The following is a 7,367-nucleotide window of genomic DNA, read 5'->3' as shown; positions in this document are numbered from 1 at the left end:
TATATTGTCAGAAGGACTCTTGAAAGTTGGCAAATGCTAAACAAAAGCCAATATATCTTTAGAACTTCAGTTTTGGTTGACAATAGTTAACGAGTTGCAACTGTTTGGTTAACGCATCCCGATGGGTTTCCAGAGTCTTAACTACGCATGTTGGGGTTAGAAAGTTGAGATTCTGATTCTGCTCTTCTTTCCCAAGTACCCTTTTGTCTATCAATCTATCACCACTTCTCAAACCTAGAATTGGAAGTATAATTAATTTTGGTATGTAGTTGTAATGTTTAGTATGTATGTTTTATTTTTCTGTGACTTGCGTAGATTTATTTGCAAATAATAATGCAGTGAATTTTGTTTCTTTTTGCATAGTGTACAGCTTAATTTATCCGCCTTTTTATACTACTCTACTTTATCATAGTTTAATATCCATATATTTGACATATTCGGACTCGAATATTTGTAAATATGCATTATTTTATCTAGAAAAACTTGAGTGAGAAAGTTGAGATTACGTGGTCCCGGTGCTTTTTTAGCGTTTGATGTGCACATATTCGGACACGAATCTGTGTAATTGCTTATTATTAATTTTTTTTTTGTTTATTTTGAGTACGTTATCCTGGTGCCTTTACAGTGTTTGATGTGCACATATTCGCCCAAGAATCTCTATTTTTTTGACTTTATTATTGTTTTTATGAAATGGCCATTTTTCTCAAGAGTGCTGAAGTTTGGGGGCGGCTGTGTGTGCGCGCACAACAAGGCAGAGCGGCGCGGTGCGGCATGAGGAACGCAGACTCAAGCGAAGTCATCCGTGCCGTACAGTCGTACAGCCGTACAGACATAGATACCAAGAACAAAAGAAGGAATTGACCAGAGTAACAAGTAATTTTTGGTATCTGAGCTTCAACAAGTGTTTGTTGTACATCCTGACAACTGCTGATGGTGTACTTAGTGTTATGCTTAATATTATTACAAACCCTTTGTAGCAGTTGGCTGGCGGCGCACCTAAAGAAAAATTAAACGAAAATGTTGGCGATCTCTTGTCATTTGAGTTTGCCGTAGTGGAGAAGAATAAAAAGTGCAAAACCTATGCGATTACCGGCACAGGTACCGCCTGAGCCCATAGGGCCAAGACATCAGCTTAGACAACAAGTGTGAGGGTTAGGACGACCCTTACGCCAGGGAAAAAGCATCAGCGAGCCAACCGACTTTGACAAAAATTTCAAAAAATATATATTAATAATTAAAAAAAAAACAATATATATTTATAAGAGAAATATATTGTAAAACTAAGCGGAACCCTTTCTGCTTAATAGCAGTATATTCCGAAAAGCTTTTGAAAAAAGAGGTAGGATAATGTAAAAAGAGAAAGACCAAAGCCTAAATTTCGGAAATTAATTTTCTGTATAGAAATATAAGTGAAATGTAATAGTATAAGCAAATTGGAAGAAAAATTTTATGTAAGTGATAGAACCACAATGGGGTTAGTTGATACTAAAACAGTGGACTCCCTTGCTAATGTAATTAATAAAATTGTACCAAAAAATATCGACCACATTTAACAAATATATTGTTATTGATAATTGTAATAACAATGTGTGCGTATATTCTTTTAAAATTATTATAAAATAAAGGAGCCTTAGGCCAAGCTAACGTTCAAGATAGATCTAATTTATTAGACACACAAATAACTGTCAAAAGCATATATTCAAAAATAAAACAAAAATAAGTCGATTTTGATATGAGTCATTTCTAAAATTTTAATACAAAAATTCGGAACCAGGTTTTGGGAATAGGATATTTAGGATAATTAGAAATATTGAAGAGCCTTTTTTAATGTAAGAAATTTTGAATGTAAATACATAGATAGGTACAACTTAATTTTTTCTCCCCTTACCCATTGCAACAGCACACAGAACGCAAAATTAAACTATAATAAAAGCTAAAATAATTTTACTATAATAAAAGCTAAAATAATTTTATTTTAGCTTTTATTATAGTTCTTTGTTCTAACATTGGGTCTTTGCCTATTTTTGAGAATATTTTGCAATTTTTCACAGTAAGCAGTAATTTTGCCTTCTGAGTGCTGTTGCAATGGATAAGGGGAGATACTTTGATAACAGTCAGAAGAAAAAATGTATTATAACAATATTTCGAATTCAGTGAGGAAGTTGATATAAAAAAAAAAGATCACGATGTGACAATTCCTGCGATAATAACATTACCGGAACCAGGAGAAGATAATATAATGCCAGACGACGTAGATGCCTAAAGGGCATTCATAAAAGACATTTTGAATGCCATTCCAGAATTCAATTGACAGAGGCTACACCTTCAAACAGTTATAAAGTAAGTAGGTTTATAAAATGTATTTTATTTATTTATTTTTATTTATTATGAAATTTAAAAATAATTGGATCAATATTGTACAAAGTACAAAACAACACAACACTTAATGCAACTACAAAAAAATTGCAAAAGAAAAACTGCCGAAAAATTCACTACGGAAATTGGCAATTTAAGTAGGCTCTTGGAAGTATCGTATATTGACGAAATCCTTCCAGTAGAATATTTTGATAATACAGCACTAAATAAGACATTAGCACAATGATCAACAATTGTGAGCATGGAAAACAAACTACTAGACAATGAACGAAGCGATCACAAAGTACTTAGAACGCAACGTGAATTTCACTCTAAACGCCCAAATAGGCCAAAGCCACTGCGGTAATTACTACCAAGAGGAAATTATCGCGGTAGAGGCAATGGTCGCGGTTATTATAATAAAAAATATAAAAAAATAAATAATCGCAACAATGTTAAGGTGAGCCAAAAAGTTTCGGATAACTCCCAACAACCTTAGGGCACACAGTAGTAAAAAATATTTAAACTGACACCATAAATCTCAGCCAGAGCACATTCGTCAATGTTATACATGTAGCAACGGGAAACAAATTAGTCTTTTAATAGGCAGAGGTGCGGAAATATTAAAATGGAAGGGAAATTCCGATATTTTTAAGTACATACAATACAAATAATTATATTAGAAGGGTGTGCGACCGATTTCTACTATATATATATACACGAAGAAATGTAATTCTGCAGTACTCGTCCGATTTTTTCGAGTGACACATCAATCGGAAGGTATTGCAAAAAATAAAAGAATTGCATACCAAGATTTTAAGGATATAAATTGGTTCGGGAGAAAAAGTGATGAAAGTGTAAAAGTGAAGTGTAAAAAAAGGGCCGGTAGGAAAATACTCCCCGCTATAAACCTAGTTGTATTCTCATTTAAAGTACGCGCTGAGTAATACCTCAACTGTCAGAATCGGATTCTCGGTTCAAAAGTAATACGCAAAATAAGATTATGAGGCTCTTCTCAAAATTAAAATTTTATTTTGTTTGTTTCAAAAATTTGTTTATAGTCCTGAAACTTCTAGAATTCTAGATTCTACCACTTTTGGAAAAACTTGCTAGTTTGGCGAGAGAACAGCAATAAATAGCTCAATTTTTTATATGCATAACTTAAGAAGTACCGAAGCTACAGGCTTGTGGTGGGGTAACGACATATGTCCGCGCGACATATCTCCGCTGAACAAAAAACGACATATCTCCGCGCGGAGATATGACGTTTTCAAAACGACATTTCTTCGCCGATTTATTAGAGACTCATCTTACACTTGAATGAATAATGTATTATGTATAATATATAATATATACGTACATATAAATGCATATACGTTTGTTATTAACATATGTAAATCTATGTATTTGAACATACGTATGAACATACACATGTATAATTATGTCAACAAAAATATATAATATATATAAATATATACCGATATACGTTCTGATTTCGCCTCTTGTTGTTGAGTATAGCCTATTTCCACTGCCACTCAGTTCTTTTACGTTCGAACCGACTTTTTTTCTTATGGGTTTTTGGATTGGGCGAACGTAACATTCGACCTGAACGAAAAAAACCGAGGTTTTTTGGTGCAGTGGAAATAGGCTATACTATTATTGCTTAATCTGGTCACATCTGATGGCAGCACTGATGAGTATGTACCCACTCATATGTATGAGTGGGAACGCGCCAGAATTGCAAAGTTCTTGGTATCCCATTTTTTGCTAGTATGTTAAGTACACTTTTAAAAAATTTGGGAAATTATATATACATGTATATACATATATATAAAAATATATATATGCATTTGCAAAGCGAAGATCAGCGAGAATTTATCGCATACGCCAATTCCGTTATTTCTATTATATTGAACAAATTTGTATAACACTAATAAATATAATAGAAATAGCGGAATTAGCGTGTGCGAAAAATTTTCGTTGATCTTCGCTTGCAAATGCCGGGCTTTCAATAACTGTGCGTTGTCGGTTTTATAAGAGCGAGTAAAATGGATTTGGACAATATCAAATTTGAGTTTAAGGAAAGAAGCCGTGCAGGTTGCTCTCAATTATTATATACCCCAAGTGACCAACAAATTCACATAAAAAATAAACAATTAAAATCGAATGATATTGCATATGTGTGTCGTTCAAAGGATTGCAGAGCACGGGCTTATTTAAGTGCAGATAGGGCTCGCGTCTTTTCCAATCCCGAAAAAATTAAGCATGTTCATGGACCACAAGGCCATAAAATGGAAAAAATCGAAGTGCTGTCGCAAATAAAATTGAAGTGTCAAACCAATTCCGACGACACCAAAAAAATATTTAATGATGTTCTCGCCAGGTAAGTACACATACATGCACGCATACATACAAGAATTAGTATACATATATATGGTACATATGTATTCAAAAACATGACGGTGTGTGTATATGTATTATTCAGAAAATGATATACATAATTGAATTTAATATTTTTTGTCTCGTTTTATAATAATTTAGAAAAACAAATGGAGAAGAGGAAATTGAAATAAGTTATGATGCGGTGAAACGCACTCTACAGCGAAAAAGACAACCCTTTCTTCCAAAATCTCCAATTACTCCCGAGGACGTGCGCGATGCTTTCAATGATGAAAATATCATGAACAGTTTTGGCATGACAAAAGGAAATTTTCCGAAAGTTTTTTAAAGAAATTATATGCATCAAGTTCATTTGCCTATTGTGTAGGTCATCACTTTGATGCAAGCCAATATTGAGGAGCAGAATAGGTATTTTTTAATAGATGCTACATTTAAAGTTTGCCCTTTCGGGGACTTTAAGCAACTGCTTCTTATTTATGTTAAACACATACAAAAGGTGATTATTTTATTGATTGTTAAATTTTATTTTTTCTTTGACATTATTATTTATTTCTTAGATAACACCGTTCCTTTTTGTTTTGATGACTCGTAAAACAGAGCTCTGTTACCAACACCTATTTACATATGTTGACTCAAATATTTGCTGTCTTAATGGTGCATCATTTATATCGGATTATGAGAAGGCGATGCGCAACGCTTTGAAAAATATGAATTTCTTTTCTTGCTGGTTCCATTTTACCCAAGCATGTAAAAGAAATGCAATCAAAACTATTGGTTTGGAGAAAATGCTATCGTGCAATAAACATGCGTATGTATATGTGGTTTATGAAATTTCTATATTTACCTCTTTTACCGGAATGCAAGATTGTTGAAGCAATTAATCTTCTTGAAGCTCAAGCCACAGCCTTAGATAAGAAGATTTTTTCGCCCTTTTTAAAATATTTTAAGAAGCAGTGGCTTAAGAAGGTAATTATTTCATAATTTTAAATGTATGCTCTTATTCATTCATATTTTAATTTTAATAGGAAAGACCTAAAAATATATCGGTATACAAACGATCCACAAGAACCACGGGTTCAGTCGAAGCATAAATCTGGGCAATAAAATTCGAGCAAAGGGACACTTTTTCAAATTTGTGGAATGGATCATTGATGCGGAGTATGAAAAAAGTCGAGAATTCGCTCTTCTCTTTCAAAATGGTGGGATAGGTAATTCAACACAACCAAAAACTATACGTCTAAGTATATACGAAATAAAATTAAAGCCATTAAAATATAATAAAAGTTTAATTTCAGGATCGCGCTCAAAAAATTGTGGATGCAATGGATTTGTTTGACAAGGGAGAAATTGACATACAGGGTTTTTTGACACGAACTGTTTCGCTAAATGACCGTTTTAAAAAACAGGACCTGTTTGACAGTGTGCATATGGACTTCAATTTGTCCGGAATGTCATCTGAAATGAAGGCATCAACATCATCGCTTTTGTCGAGTGACTCAAAATCTAGTCGAATATCCGATTCATCTATATTTCAAATGAATCCCTGCAATGTATGTCTCATCGAACCAAAATCGGTTTTATTGCGCCAATGTAATCATGTGAATATTTGTGCAGCATGTTGGGATCAAATTCTGGCTCATAATCAAGAACAGAACGATGATCCTAACGATCCTGACAGTGGTGAACCAAAATGTCCATCGTGTCAACAAGTTGTCAAAGAAGATATCCGTAATGTTTATATATATAATTAAAAAATTAAAATAATAAACTAAGTTTCATGCACATTAAATAAATTTATGTAATATGGGCAATTCTTTGACAGAATTTGTGCGACCGTCTTTACAGTGAAAAAAACATAAACTAAACCAATTTGAAAATAAGTGAGTTATTCTTACTAATCTAGAGCTATGAGAAAAACCTTTCCTTATTTTCAAAATGTGTATAGTTTATGTTTTTTTCACTGTAATGACGTTCCTACAAATTCGGTCACAGAATTGTTCATATGTATAATATATAATTTGAACTGATTTATGTAAAAATTAATAAAAATAATACATATACTTAATAAAGACTTGTGGGAAACTGCGTTTTTTAAGGGATTGAAATTATCGTTAAATTATTAAGATTTTCTATTAAACTTTCTGTATGAAATTAATTTAAAAAAAAAATTAAATTTATTCTATTGGAAGATGAGTTGCTAATAAATCGGCGGAGATGTAACTTTTCATAGCGACATAACTCCGCGCGGAGATATGTCGTCTTGAAACGTCATATCTCCGCGCGGAAATATGTCGCTTTTTGTTCAGCGGAGATATGTCTTTTTAAAACCGACATAACTCCGCGCCGAGATATGACGTTTTGAAAACGACATAGCTCCGCCAAAAAAAAAACGACAATTCCGCTCGAAAATTGTACCGAGCGGAGATATGTCGTCCGGAGATATGTCGCTATGCCCTTGTGGTATACGTAGTTAAACACGATTTGTACAAAAAGCACCGTTTAAAATTATGGTCCAGAGTTTTTTTGTTTAAATTTTTTGTATCCATTTTTTTTTTCAAACTATTTTTGAATGTCCTGGAAATTAAAGGTGATGTAAAACAGCTTAACAGGAG

At 33.1% G+C, this 7,367-nt stretch overlaps 1 long non-coding RNA gene across 7 annotated transcripts; it reads left to right on the top strand.

The window, feature by feature from the left end:
• Positions 1–3,225: 3,225 nt before the first annotated feature.
• LOC108035574 (uncharacterized) lies at positions 3,226–6,778 on the top strand. Of its 7 annotated transcripts, none has more exons than XR_007764824.1 (6): positions 3,226–3,240; positions 4,551–4,738; positions 4,897–5,251; positions 5,313–5,721; positions 5,781–5,963; positions 6,051–6,768. It is a non-coding gene; the product is annotated as an uncharacterized LOC108035574 (long non-coding RNA). The 7 variants fall into 7 exon arrangements; XR_001768783.3 differs by lacking the exon at positions 3,226–3,240 and having other exon boundaries at positions 4,258–4,738; positions 5,313–5,563; positions 5,648–5,721; positions 6,051–6,772; XR_001768782.3 differs by lacking the exon at positions 3,226–3,240 and adding an exon at positions 4,260–4,452 and having other exon boundaries at positions 6,051–6,767.
• Positions 6,779–7,367: the final 589 nt, after the last annotated feature.

Source organism: Drosophila biarmipes, unplaced genomic scaffold (genome assembly GCF_025231255.1).
Source record: "Drosophila biarmipes strain raj3 unplaced genomic scaffold, RU_DBia_V1.1 ptg000004l, whole genome shotgun sequence".
NCBI classification, from domain to species: domain Eukaryota; kingdom Metazoa; phylum Arthropoda; class Insecta; order Diptera; family Drosophilidae; genus Drosophila; species Drosophila biarmipes.
The sequence above is the reverse complement of the archived record's forward strand: the minus strand, read 5'-3'. Positions and strand labels throughout refer to the sequence as shown.